The sequence below is a fragment of the Danio rerio genome, chromosome 7 (assembly GCF_049306965.1).
Source record: "Danio rerio strain Tuebingen ecotype United States chromosome 7, GRCz12tu, whole genome shotgun sequence".
Taxonomy (NCBI): domain Eukaryota; kingdom Metazoa; phylum Chordata; class Actinopteri; order Cypriniformes; family Danionidae; genus Danio; species Danio rerio.
The window spans coordinates 44,970,967-44,986,980 of record NC_133182.1 but is presented as its reverse complement, the minus strand read 5'-3'; positions in this window follow the sequence as shown (position 1 = coordinate 44,986,980).

Genomic DNA, 16,014 nt, shown 5'->3' with positions numbered 1-16,014 from the left:
TAGAGGGGAACACCTACGAGTCCACAAAGTGGAGCAAATGAATTTGCTATTTAAACAATCTGGTGCAAAACTTGAAGATTCTGAGTTTTATAGTCCACTTACAATCAACAAATTGCACCAAACACGTCTTGCGCCTTATTGTGCCGGATTTATGATATGACAGGGCATGTTTTACAGTGTATCTGTACAACTCCATAGGCACTCTCACATAGTCAGTCTGCTATTAGTGGGCCAACATGGCATCAACAAAGCACTAATGAAATCAATAAAGTGATGGCAGCCCGTTGAACATGCTTGACTTGCTTTGATTACCAATAGCATGAAACCTGTCACATTCATAACGTGGTCTCTAACATGTTTGGTCGGGCTTGTCTGCTCTTGTGTTGGTTCAACAGCGTTTATGAAATGCACAGCTTGAAGTTGGCTTTATTTTTGCTTGGCAACAGACATCTTTCATTGCCGAAGACTGTGGGCTTTGTTGTGCCTTAGAAAAGTGTGCTTTCCTTGATCTTTTTCGGAGAAAGAAAGTCGTATGTACTATGAATTCAGCTAGTGTATTTTTATCTTCTTCTCATGCTTGTGTATAAGTCAAATCAAGTTGAGCTTTATTGTCATTCCGCTACATGTGTGGACTTAAAGTGAAAAGAAATGCAGTGTCTCGTAGGACCACGGTGCTATATCAGTAAACATAAACATGAACACCACTTGAAATAGGAGCAGTTTTTTTTTTTCAATCTACATACATATGGTTAACATACTGGAGTGGTATAAATAGTTGACTATGCACAACCTAACACAATACACTATTACTTTAATATTGTGCAAGTAATTGTGCAAAAGAGTTTAAATTTAAATAACTAATAATTAAATATGGTTTGTGCATTCACAAGTACACATTTGCTTTTCTTTTTGAGTCCTTTCCCATCTAGGAACGGAGGACGATTAGGGGCGGAGGGGGGATTCTTCAAAACGAAGATGGCTGTCATATGAAGCTTAGAGTATTTATAGTTGCTTAGGAATCGTCTGATTGGTAAATCATAAATTGAATAATGCGGGGCCAGCTGCAAGCAATCATAAGCATGTGATCCTCTAAAATTAGTTTATAAATAAAGTCACTTAGTTTAGGTCACAATTCATGCCATGAACCAATGGCTTATTACCTGCCTATTATTAATTTATTAACTGTCATAAGTAGTTATAAAATATGATCTTATTCTGCTTCACTAATCCTAAACCCAAATTATACCTTACTAACCATTAATAAACAGCTTTTTTTTTAATTTATTAAGCTAGTACTGCTAGTTAAATGTTTGTTAATACCAAATTGTGACCTAAACTGACGTATTACCTTTATTTCATCTTACTGTTAGTACAGTATTATTTGTACAGTAGGTACATCATGGTAAAATGGTTATGGTTAAGTCCAATTACAGAATAAAATTATGGAGGCTTCTTCTAGAATTTTTAGTAGTTTTTAGGCCTGTTTAGCATAGGATATTTTAGCCCTGTCCATTGCTGTGGTTGTCATTAGCTCTTTCACACAGTGATACCGATAAATATCAGGGAAATTTCTGGAACGACTTTACTGGTAAATTTAAAAAAAGTGCTGTTCACACAGGTGAGAACGTTACAGAATTTTTCCGGAAAAGAGCTTTCACAATATCCATTCCAAAATACCGGTAAATTCTGACATCATTAACCAGAAATGACAGCTGGGTTTGTATTTGTAAACATTTGACTACATTACAAACTCTGTGGATGGATCAGTATTGTGAACAACTTCGATGAAAACGTATGGAGGAACACTTTCGCATGGCGAGATGTATATGATATGTGTGTGTGCTGGCACTCACCAGCTGCTTCACGGGCACACGCGACAGAGCTTGAAGGAAAACAAACAACGGCTTATCATAAGCATTTTATCGATATTTTTTAAATCACAGTTGGCATTAAGAAGGACCATAGAAATGTTATCTGACTAATATGTAGCAGCTAAATGTGTCTGGAAATGCATCTGAGTGGTCTGATTGGCTAAAGTAGACCTCTTACGTCAGCGCGTTCTAGACGTGAACGTGCTCTTTCCAGCAATCTTCCTTCTGTGTTCACAGAGTGCAGCATTCCGGCAAATTACTGGTAATGTTACAACTACTCTTTCCGGAAAATAGCCGGAATGAATTTACCTGTTTTTCAAAAAGGCCTGTTCACACATAGAGACTTTTCCGGAAAATTGCCGGTAATTTTCCAGAAAGGTCTGTATGTGTAAAAGGCTAATAAAGAAAAGGCTAATATGTCAAACATTTTAATTTAAAGAACAAATCCTGTCACTTCTGAATTTTTGTAGTGTGCATTGTACATGCCTCTTGCTTACTCACTTCAGATTATCCTTAAATTACTTAAGTTATGTTACAGTCAATGAAGCTCTTGACACTGCATTATGAATCTTTTATTTGCTAATGAGCAGAAGTCCCATTTGGAAGGTGAGTCTATTCTGATTTAAATGAATACCTCCTATTGGCCAGTACATTTGAGAGATTAACATATATGTCGGTAGTTGGCTACATAGTTTAACATTTCACTAACAGAACTTTTTGATCTTTCAGAGTGCTGCATCATATAATATTCTGTTATAAACTTGTAGCTTTACATTTTATACAGTTGCAGCTGACAATATGAATGCTTGTGGACAAGTTCTTACTCATTTATTAAACAGAAAAATGTCAAAAAACATACAGTGAACCAAATAATTTCGATTTTTAAGTACAAGAAGCTTTGACTAAGATTTCAAGCAGACTTATTAATACATTGCTATTCAATTTATTTAACTTCCCCTTAAAAGTCATGCATTTGTTTATGATTTCTTTTCACTTCTTGTGTCAGACTGCTGCTCTAAGATGCTGCTCTGTGAATCTCTGCTGGTATGCTTCAGACATTATATTTTTTCCAAGTCATCAAGCTGTGAAAGACAATCCACCTGCTGAAAGGGTGCCATTTTAAGAGGCGCGTTTTCTTCATTATTTGTTTTCGCAAATCTGCAATGCTCAAACTGGATCCACTCAGTTTGAATGAGGGTCTAAATAAGGCGAATGCCTTTTGCTAATTTTGGACTTAACATTTCAGACACATTCTAACAGGACACCACACAGAGAAGTTAAAAATTACTTGCTGACTCTAGAGACATTTTCTTTTGTGTTATTAATAGTGTGAACTAATAGTGTGAACTAAGAACAAGCTAAAACAATGTATTTATTTGTTATTGAAATTATTTTGGAAACTATTGTTAATGTTAATTTTGGGATTGTGCACCGTTCAGAATTGGAAATGCTTTTTGAGGAAATTTAAATAAATTTTAGGTGGATTTTACAATTTAAATCAACATGTAGAAATGTTATTATTTAAAAATAGAATGTTTGAATGGGCAACATGGTGGTTAGCACTGTCATCTCACAGCAAGAAGGTCGCTGGTTCGAGTCCCGACTGGGTCAGTTGGCATTTCTCTGTGGAGTTTGCATGTTCTCCCCTTGTTGGCATGAATTTCCTTCAGGTGCTCTGGTTTTCTCTACAGTCCAAAGATATAGCTATAGGTGAATTGAATAAACTAAATTGTATTAATGTATGTCTGAATGAGTGTGTATAGATGGTTCCCAGTACTGGGTTGCAGTTGGAAGGGCATCCGCTGAGTAAAGCATATGCTGGATAAGTTGGTTTATTCCACTGTGCGACCCCTGATAAATTAAGGGACTAAACCATAGAAAAATTAATTCATTAATTAATCTTTAAATACTGACTATAGCCAAAATTATTTGACTGTATTTTTAAGGTTTTATACATTTGACAGAAACACCTAAGAATGTCTATGGACCACGGTGGAGAATGTTTCATTTCACACAATTTCATTACCTGAATTCCACTTCTTGCTCTATTCTCCTTCAATTTCCAGTCCAACTTCCTATGGTGTGTGTGGCTCTTTCAGTTCATATTTACACTTGAAGTTGAAAGGGAGATCTGTCTCAAATGAAGAATTCCCTCCAATCCTAGTTATTTATCCTAAATTTATACTAACAGATGGGGGTTGATGAGTTATTTGAATAAACTGTTATCGAAATATGTTGTTTTGTCTGTGATGTCAGTAATCAAAAGCCTTCAAGTCATGCAGTTGTAACAACATTGCAACCCATTTCCACAAGGCCTGTCAAACTCTCTCTACACTGACAGATATTTTTAGAAACAGCACTGTCTGTAGGTCTAAAATACTCTTCAGCAGATTGATTGATATTTGTCTGTAGTCCATCAACTTACAGCTGTATTGACATGCGCTGCTGCTGTTGACTGATTATCTCTCGAGCAGAGCAGAGGCCTAATAGCAAAATAATTACGAATAATCTGTCATCTCTACAGGCCCAAGGAAGAGAAAAATAAATCAGTACAATCATGGCAATGTATAGATTGAATTGCATATGTTGGATGTGCACTTCATTTTTCTGTTTTTCATTTAATTTCAAATGACTTTATTTACTGTCAGTATGTTTCCATTCAAAGTTGCCAGTTTACATTATGAGCTAAATTAAAATTTTGCATTAAACATTTGCAAATAAAGCTGTTTATATTCTATTTTTTCAGGAAAATAAAAAATCAACTCTAAGGATGTTAGAGCAATATATAAATAATAGAAATTGCTAATAATAGAAATGAGGCAAAATCACTTCAGTTTACATGATGTGAATCAAGAAATTTATTTAATAAATACATTTCTTTCATAGTTTATGCACATTATATATATATATATATATATATATATATATATATATATATATATATATGTGTGTGTGTATATATACACTGTCTTGGTTATATTGTGAGATGAAAGGATTGTGCAGGCGGATGCTGGTTTTCTGAGTCTCGTGGCTGAGACTACGCTTCAGTTATAATTCCATTCAGCATGATTCTGCCTATTTCAGCTTCTTTTACTACATGTACAAGTGTATCAATGATAAAGACTTTAGAATTTTATTTTTTGTTCTACGACAAGCCTGGTTAGCCTACCTTTGACTGGACGGCTCTCTCGGAAGTGTCGAAATAAGGGATGTCCTAGGAAAATTGGGACATCTGATCACCCTTATGGGTGACTAAAACAGGGCTGTTCAAAATTCTGAATTGGGCTACAACCACTCCAAGCCCTAGTTTAGCAATGGTGTCACAGTTTTATAACAGCGACGAACTGAAAGGAATACTTCAAATTATCAACAAGATAAAGCATAACGCAAAGAGGGGTTTCGCGTGTCATAGCGCACATTAATTATTTAGCCAATCAAGGGCCCCATTCTTCTGTGGGCTCTGGGGCTTCAGCCCCACCCAGCCCTCTCCATAAGTATATTTCATTTATGCACACTTGGCACATCTTTAAATTCTGTATTTTTTAAAACTCTGTGGTCTTACAACTCTGTATATTCTATTGGTCTCACGGATCAAAAATGAACTATAAAAAAGAACTATACATGTTTTTATGGTCCAATTGAGTATTAGTAGACTGCTTAATATCGGTTGATACTGCTCCGTCAACAGACATTTAACTGACTATAAGAAACTTTCCAAGTACACGTCAACTTACAATAACTCTAACACCAACCTAAAAGTCTACTTATAATCTAATAAGAATTAATTGGCATTTAGATGCAAAGTAACTTAAATTCCACAAATGGACCATCAAAATAAAATGTGACCAAATAAAGCAGCTAAATTTATTGTTATACCCTAAAATATACTTACAATCATCAGAGGCTGGTGCATGCTTACGCTGGGATTCGGTTTTCTTTTTTGTATTCTTGGTCAGACGATGCACCTGACTGCCACCTAAAAGGTCAGGCATCTATGCCACTCTCGTCTCTTTGCTCCTCCCAATTATCCGCCTCTCCATCCCCTGGCTGACTTTCAGCTGTGTGTACTTGAAAGTGTGTCATGGTGTGCCTGTAGTGTGTGATCATACACTTGAAACTTTAGAAAAGTACCAGGAAATGCATGTGATATATTTACAGCGGGTAATATTAATATTGAACATGTGATAATTTTCCCTGGTAAATATATAAAAATTGACATGAAATTCACGGACATCTTGTTAAAAACCTAAACAATCTAAAAAAAACATAAAGAAAGAAAGAAAGAAGCAAATAAATAAATAATAAACTTGTTATTTGCAATAAAGCATAAGGTATTGAACCATTATAATTTATTTAATATGTGGTATAAAAGGCTGTTTTTGTAATGACAGTTTCATGTATGAAAAATAGAGTAACTCTCAAAATCCAATACAAACAAATCATCTTGTCATGTGGTCACATTTGTGAATAGATATTTAGTTATTGTTTTCTAATGGAATCAAGTCAGGTGATTGGCTGGGCCATTCTAGAAGCTTTATTTTCTTTTTCTGAAATCAGTTGAGAGTTTCATTGGCTGTGTTTGGGTCAACCCTAGTTTCATCTTCATCATCCTGGTACTTTAGGTCAGGGGTTCTCAACCCTTTTCACTTCAGGGCCCACCTCCTTCAAAAATTATTTGAAGGCCCACATCTGACATTTTATCTGACAACTAAATTTTAAGCCTTTATTTATTAGCAAAACATTGATTTTGCTTACACTATTATTACTTATTTCCAGGGCCAGACGAAATCTGCAGAAGTTTTTTTGCTATCTCTGCTGAGAATTTTGGTAAAAATCTGCGGATTTCTGTGGAAGTATGGATTTCAGCGGAGTATGACTAAAACAATAATATATGAAATAAGAAGTAATACATTACTGAATAAAAACTGAATTAATTCATATTTACACATTTACTCAAGTAAATAAAAAGAATTATTGATGGGCTAAAAATCTTCAGGAATCTGTGGAATTCTGCGGAAAATCTGCGGAATTCTGCGCATGCAGATTCTGTGTGGGCCTATACCTATTTCTTATTTTTACAGCATAAAAATAAATAAATAAACTAAACATTATATATATATATATATATATATATATATATATATATATATATATATATATATATATATATATATATATATATATATATATATATATATAAAGTAATCAATAACAGAAAATGGAAAATGCCATTACACCAATGATATAATATTTATATAAAATATATTTAATAATAAAATCTTATAATTATAGTACAATTAATAAGTTAATTTTAAGGCCAACCTGAACACCCACCCGTGACCTATACTCACACCTGCAGTTCTCCACTAGGGATATCCAGTGTACTCCAGCTTCCAGCACATAGACTGCAGCTCTGCACAAAACAACTGGCCAGAAGAGAAATGGTCATGCCTAATCGAGCCTGGTTTCTCTCAAGGTTTGTTTTCCTTCACTTTGGTCATTTGGTGAAGTTTATTCCTCGCCATTGTTGCCACTGGCTGCCTTGGTTTGGGACTTGTGGAGCATCGATGGATTTGCTCTTCAGTGTTTGGACTTTCAGCAGTGAAAATTAAACTTAAAAGAGCTTCTATGTTAAGCTACTTTATAACAATATAAGTTGTAAAAGTGCTATAGAAATAAACATGAATTGAATTGTCTGAAATAAAACCTCCCATTTTAACCTGTTGGATTCTAGAGCTAAGAAGAGCTTCAATCCAAACAGTGACATTTTCTTTGGGTCGGGGTGTGTATTTGGTCAAAAATGAGCGCACACAGATACATATACATACACAAATAATGCTTGACTTCAGTCAGTAAAAATCAACCAGCAGTATGCACCAGTGTTGAACCCACATGTGGCTGATTTATGTCCCTTTCGAGTGGAAATGCATGTCGTGGAGAGACAGTCACCACGGGCTCATAGCATCTCTTTGATGTAAGAGTTCAATAAAAGATAATTGCAGCGGTCGTGTCGAGCGAGCGCAGTGTTTCTGGCTTCCAGCGCTGCTCAGCCTGCCTGCAGTGACAACAGCTTATCTGCTGGAGCTTTGAGTGCTGCTCAGGGTTGAGGTTACTGTGAGGTTCACCCTCTTCCCGCTCTGCCCTGTCCCGTCACTTGAGACATGTCAGACAGGGCCGGATGTCAAGCTCAGATATCCTGCTTTTGGGTTTGATGAACAGGAGTGTAGGTGTGGTGGAGACAACAGGCGGCACTCAGAGAGCGTGAGGGTGAACAGAGCGAGCGTGGAGAAGAAGGGCAGCTTGCGCTCGTTTCACAGAGAAAGCGTGGAGAGCTTGTTGAAAGCACTCCCACACACTTGCTTCCCTGCAGAGACTTCCTGCAAAGAGAGGAAAGAAACAACCTGGAGTGAAGAAAGCGTTACCTGAGAGAGCGAGTGTACACTGCATGTGTGTGTATGTGTGTTAGCTTGTCTATACTTATCTGCTTTCCGTCAGTTACAGTGGGTGGATGGATTTATCCAGTCTAATCATCGTGTAGGCTGTGAAAGATGTGTGTTTTTGTGGGGGTGTGCTGTATGTATGCATGCTCGTAGAGAAACCTTGTGCTTTCTATGTGTGTTCTTAAAGTGCTTTTGCAGGATACATGTTGTTCAGAACTTCCTGAATGTATATCATTAGATGACTCTCTGGAGTCCTTGATTCTTACTGGTCTACTGGAGCATTCAATGGGGAAAGCTTTTTTCAATAACAAGTTAGCTATCATTCAAGCAGCAAAACTATTATTTTTCTCTCTCGTTTTATAAAAACACAAGTTAAAATAGTTATTTAGGTTATTTCTAAAATCTCAAAATGGTTAGCGTAACTTGAGTCTAATATTAAGCTTTCATTTTGATTATATCATTTTGGTCACATTTTATTTTGATGGTCTGTTTGTTGAATTCAAGTTACATTGCATCTACATGCCAACTAATTCTCATTAAATTATAAGTAGACTGTTGGGTTGTAGTTAGGGTTAGTGTAAGTTGGCATGCACTTGCAAAGTTTCTTATAGACAGTTAAACGTCTGTTGCAGTAGCAGTATCAACAAATATTAAGCAGACAGTCTACTAATAGTCAAATGCACCACCAAAATAAAATGTTACCATCAATTTTACCCCATTACTAATGAATTAACAATATGTAGTCAATGGGTTAATATGCCTTGAAACAGCTTTGTTTAGAATTTAGTAAATATTAGTGCTGTCAAAATTAGTGCGTTAATGCATGCGATTAATTTGAATTATTTAACGCGTAAAATTTTTTTTACGCAATAAACGCAGTTGCAGTTTTTTTTTTTTACTTCCTGTTGTGGTCGACGTGTGTTCAACACAAAAAAATGTGGATAAGACCAAGGAAGCACTTTTTGACGGCAGGTTTCAGTATAAAACAATTAATGTCGCATCACCAGGCTCTCCAGTGTTTCCTCCAGAGTTTCGTGCAATTTCTGGTAATCAAAAATCGCTGCTTACATGGTAGACTCTTAATAAGAGTTTTAACTTAATCATATTAAAATCGGAGTATTGGTGTCCATGTAAATGTGCTCAGAAAGTGCTAGATGAAGTCGCGAGGTGTCAAAGTCAGCGCATTCCTTTCAGCATGCGCCCTCCAATGTTTCAAGTTTTATGTGCATCCCCCTTAAGCCCAACTTTTGTAAAGTGTATGCTTCATGTTGTTGTGTCAGAATCCTTGTGAAATACAGCCATACTTTAGAACGCTTAGTTTAAGCAAATTTGATGAACGCAATCATGCGTGTTGAATCTGAAGGGAGTCACTCCTGCTGCGCTGTCTGCGCGTTGTGTGTGTGTGTATGTGTCTGTGTGTGCATGCTTTGGTGTGACACAACGTGTACCTGTGTGTGCCTTTAATGTACTGCTTGATGCTTCTTACGTCCTTGTCGCAGTACCAGTGGCCACAAAATTAGGCACCAAAGTACATATGCCTCTTCTCACTCAGCTCACATCATTCAAAACAAAAGGTCCACACTGTCCCCTGATAATGGGACTGGCTGAATGTAAATGAGGAGTAAGCAAAATTGTTTCTGCTTTATAATTAATGTTCTCAACTCACAGCAATACAACATTTCAATGAGTTTGTAATTGTTTGTAATCAATACTTTATTATTATTATAATTTTCCATATTTGCAAAGCCTGTATTTTGCCATTTTTTTGCAGTCCCCTTAGAATCCAATATGGAAACATTTTTTTTCTTTATTAGCATTGATTGTTTTGATATTCAAATGGCACTACATGCCTGTGTTTTTATTTCTGTAATTAATATGGCTGTCAAGCCAGGATCTTGATGGTTTATTGTGGGCATGTTGTTTAAATGAAGAAATCTGTTACAAGTTAAACAAAAATTATAATAAACAATTATATTTTGAACTCAAAAAGTTTTTGTCTTGCGTTTACATTAATTTTACATTTGAATAGCCAAAATTACAAGTTTCAGTATTTTAAATGTGATCAATCATGATTAATTAGTTAATTTTTTTAATCGATTGACAGCACTAGTAAATATACTTAACATTCTAAGGATAAATGCTTTAACAAAGTTACAAAGTAAAGAAAGTCATTTAAGTATTGCATACTTAAATGATGTTACAAGTGATTTTTCACTCTTTTTACCCACTGTGATGTTCAGCTTCTCAAGAGAGAGAGAGAAAAAATGTAGGTCAGTATCTGATTTCGTCTATCGGGAATTGATTGGATTGTTGTCATTTTATAATTGCTTTGATCTCATGTGAGTGACAGGTTGCTGGAGGGGAAAAGTGAAACTGTGTAGGTGCAGATGTTTAAAGTGGTTTTTCTGTTATGCTAGTGTTTTGTGGGTTACTATTATGCTGAAGAATATAGCTTATGGCAAGGTGAGGTGTTTAGCGGCAGGTTTTTCCTTGTGTATTGTGATGTATATCAGAATGCAATAGGTTATCAAAAACAAACAAATAATAAACAAGTAAATAACAAATTAAATATACTGTATGTACTCAAATGGAAGCAGATTAATACACAGGTATGGTTTAATTTATAGACAATAAAAGAAACGTGTGAAATATTGTTCATAAGGCCTTTGCACTATAAGCTGTTTCACAGTCTCATGAGGAAGCAAACACCTGGCAGTTTGTTGTCATCAAGTAATAATTAATTAAGGTCATTAAGAAAAAATGTTTCAAACATCTTTATGGAAAAATAGAGTTATATATTCTGAAACTACATTCTAGAAACATAATATGGCACAATCTATAGGCCTGGTGATGTATTATTACAAAAATAAAAAAAATTATGAATGAATTAGTATTTTTAAGACCATTTATTTTTTTTGAAGAAGAGGACAAATGCCCAGTAGCACAGGATGTCATGATCACCAGTGATCCAACCCTCATAGATTGCTGGAGAACATTTTGTTGAGTGAGCGACATATCTAAGTAGGGGCAAGTGCATGCGAGACTTACCTGAAAAGCGGTGGGGGTGAGTAGCGCTCGACATATTCTCAAGAATGATTACATGGACTATATAAACAGCACACATCCTCACAGTCATTGCTGAGTCTTGTTGGTACTACCCTGTAACATTACAAAGGTTTTCCTGGTTTCGTCTCTCTGTGTTTTGACCCTTGCCTTTTTTTTTTGCTTATGTTGTCTGCCGCATGTGCAGATCATTTGCCTGCTTTTTGCCTACACTTCTGGATTTCCCTGTATATGTTACAACCTGACTTCCTTATGGTTACACACAATTTGATTTGTTAGTATTTGAACTATCCAAGGGATAAAAAAAGAAAAATTCAATTTGTTTTAAATTGGATGACATAGATCAAAACAAAAACTCACCAATGCTCATTGAAAATACGTGCATTAACCTACTTGTTTTTAAGCATACCCTGTACAATATGTTGCTCTGTGTTGCCTGGTTCTGTTAATAAATCCATTAGCGCATACCCATCAACCCACCCATTTTCCCAGTGTTTCTCCCGTATTTTAATTTTTCTATGAAGGGTGGCAATAAACATTAAAGAGTCGATCCTCTCTATATGCGTCCCATATCGCCGAACCACCAGGGGACGCCCCATACTCTTAAATGTGAATCTGTTCTGTGCTTTAATTTTATTTTGGCATGAAAATGATTTTCTTCATTTCCATTACAGGTGCCATCGCCCCTCCAATGCAATCCTCAAAGCAGTCTATTGATGTTTTCAAAACCGATTCAGTATACGTGATTTAAAGTAAAGCGAAAGTGGATACTCTGGGTTTTGGGTGCATGTTTTAACAGACATATACACATAATAATACTAATAATAATAATAATAATAATACAACATCTAAAGATGCCGATCTTGGTGGGTTTTCTTTTAAACACAACCATTTCTGTCTTAAATGAGCAAGAAAAGTAAGGAAAACTATTGAATGCTTTCATTATAAATCTGTGCATTTTTAAAGTGACATCTCTGTTATTTAATCCCTTATTCTTTATATACACATCCCAATGTTGACAGGTATGCATTAGAGGGCACTGCTTGCTTTATTGTGAATTTGAAATATGTTATTAGAAAAATTGTGTTGTAAAATAAAATGAAGACAAATACATATGGATTATTAAATGCACAAGCACTCATCAATAAATGCTGATGATCTCTTAACAATGGTCCTTTGATTCGTCTGTCTAAAATAACCACCCACAACTCATGGGCACATCACATGTACATGACAGCTGCCCCTCTTCCAGATGTCACAATTAAGTTGTCTTTCAATAGCTTGGAGATAGCCTCTCGCACAAGCATTCGTGCCCTGTCAGACGGCTTATCTCCTCTGATAGAGGTGTGTTTTCTTTCGCACACTTTTGTCAAGCAGGAAAACAGCTATTTACAGGTCTGCCAACAACCATTTCCACAGCCCTCCCTTGCGGTTAATACAGTACATATCAGCAGTCTGGCCACATCTTCCACCCATCTGTCCGTCGTTCCGTCCTCAGTCCATCTACCCATCCAGGCAGCCAGACGTCCCATTTATTTTGTTTGCTTTTGGAGGAAATGGATGTGAGCAATCACTTTGTTGAGTGCTGACCCTGAAATAGCAATTCCGTGGCCGTAGCTAGCCAGCTGCTTTTTGTTGCCTCCAGTAGTGTTGTGCGCGTTACATGTTCTTTGATTCATCTCACCTCATCGCATCTATGTTTTCCTAATGCGACTTGCATAAAAAGATCTCGGGCGAGAATAAGTTCAAATAGCCATTTTAGCGCAGCTATAGTGAACGCTGCAATGAAAAGGCTGTCACTCAAAAAAAATACAAGAAAGGTGGGAAAAGTATTTGTGGTGATGGATAAAAAGAGTTAAAAGCTAAGAAGCAGATTTAGGAATATCTTTTCCCCAGCCTTTGTAGAAATGATAAGTGTGGTATCATATTGGAGAAGTCAGTTCCATTCACTCACTGGTGTGCCCATTGAGTACACGCAGCCGAATTAGACTTTCAAATCACACCGACTTTGTTATTTTCTTCAAGTCTTGCTGTGCACAAGGCTCTTCATCTCCAGACAATCAGCGTGCCAGGTCGATGGGGCAAGAGAAAGGAATCAGAGAAGCAGAAGTGCGAATGCTTAAAATGCAGCTGTTCTTGTTCTTGGCTGCCATTAATGCCGGCTGCCAAAATGGCTGGAAGCCTCTAATGATGTGTGGAATAAGAGGACACGGTCTGTATCGTCACCGGCAGTCATGACGTCTTTAACTTTTCACCTGCCTGACAGCATTCTTGAAAATGCCAACTGTTCCTTTACTCTCGCTCGGCTCGGCTCTGATCTGAAGGCTCAGACAGGCGGCCGATTAAAGGGGGCTCCTGATTAAAGCGCGCATGACTTTCATCTCAATGACTCCGCTAAGAGTGTGTGCGCCGAATGAGCCTTAAACACAATAAAAATGTAATTAGTCTTTCTTGCATTAATTAAGTGTCAATCATAATGAATCCATTACGTGTTATGAGGCTTTCCGAGAGACGTGGCAGATTGCTTGATTGCTGCCAGCACGCACCTGTACCACAAAATAGCCCAGAACAATTTTTGTTATGTGTATTATGTTGTTCGATACAAGCGTCGGATTATTGTTGTGGTAGGCGTAACATGCTAATTCAAAACTAATTAAAGTGATATGCAATCTGTTAGTTTATCAGGAGGAAGATTGGAATGTAAAATACCCTCAAGCTAAACACCCAAATTTCTCTGGAGAGGAAAAAAAGGTGGCCATGTTTTTGTGTACAAACGAATACGAATTGGACTGTGGTCTTCCCATCTCTGCTGGAAATGGGAACTGCTTTTTTCTCATTTTCTCAGGTGGCATTGCAGCCTCGGTGGCGAGTCACCTTTGTTTAAATCAATACTGCAGAAAGAGTGACTGAGAGAAATAGAGAGTGTAGAGAAGCAAAGAGGTGGTGCCGTAAAGAGAGATGTTAAGTCATTTTAAAAACAGAAGAACAAATAAACACACATATTCCTATACATATTTAAATCCAATGCAACGTGTTGATCAAAATATAATGCAGCAGACTTGCATAGTTATCTTTTTCACAAATGTTGGTGGTATTCTAGTGCCCTTTGTAGTTTCATATATGGGATTGGTTTACATGGGCTTTTTTATCTTTATGAAATTTTTTGAAAATTTATGAAGTTATTTTATTAATTTTGATCTCTTTATGACACTTAAATTAAATAATTTACTTCAATCAAAAACTGTGAACTGCAATTAACTATCGAAAGACAGTAAAGATATACAGTACTATACATATATAGCAAAACAAATTGTGCTGTAAATGTGATTAAATTATTTACAGCAAAATACTCTACAGTAAGATACTGGGGAAATAAACTAAATAATAAACATAATTTTACTGTAGAACAGTTATTCAGCATATTACTATATTTTAAAGTTTTATTGTGAAAATTACTGTATTTTACAGTAAATGTATATGACACTGTAAATACATTATACAACAAGGTAAAGGGTGCTGTACATGTAAATGCAGTATTTTTGCTGTAATTGATGTAAAGTAAGTTACTGGTCAACTGAAGTTTAATATGAACTGAATTTTACTGTAAGACAGTTATGCAGCATGTTACTGTATTTTAAAGTTGCATTAGTAAACATTACTGTATTTTACTGTAAAGATATACAGTACTATGAATACATATACAGCAACAAAAATTGTGCTTTAAATGTAAATACAGTATTTTTGCTGTAATTAATTTACAGTTAGCTACTGGGGAACTGAACCAAAACATAAACTGAATTTTACTGTAGAATATTTATGCAGCATATTACTGTATTTTAAAGTTACAATGTGGAAATTGCTGTATTTTACAGTAAATATATACAACACTGTAAATACACATACAGCAAGGTGAAGGGTGCTGTACATGTAAATGCAGTATTTTTGCTGTAATTGATTTACAGTAAGTTACTTATCAACTAAACTGCAATATGAATTGAATTTTACTGTAGAACAGTTTTGCAGTATGTTACTGTATATTAAAGTTTCATTAGTGAAAATTAATGCATCTTAGTGTAAAGATATACAGTACTATACATACATATACAGCAAGATAAATGGTGCTTTAACTGTAACTGTAAATACAGTATGTTTTGCTGTTATTGTTACTGGGTTACTGAGGAACGCAACTGTAAAATAAACTGAATTATACTGTAGACCTATAATGCAGCATACTGTATTTTATTGTTGCATTGTGAAAATTATTGTATTTTACTGTAAATATATACAGTGCTATAAATACATAAGCAGCAAGTTAGGGTGCTGTACATGTAAATAGTGTTATTGCTGTAATTGATTTACAGTAAGTTACCGGTCAACTAAACTGTAATATGAACTGCATTTTACAGTAGGATGTAGGATTTACTGTAGGATGCAGCATGTTACTGTATTTTAAAGTTGCATTAGTGAAAAGTACTGTATTTTACTGTAAAGATATACAGTAAATAAACAAAATCAAACATGTACATGTATAATGTATGACAAAAAATATTTTTATTGTTTATTATTGCTCTTGTTATTGTAATAATGATTTGATTAATATAATGATAATTAATGATGTTTAAAACAATGTACATGAGACA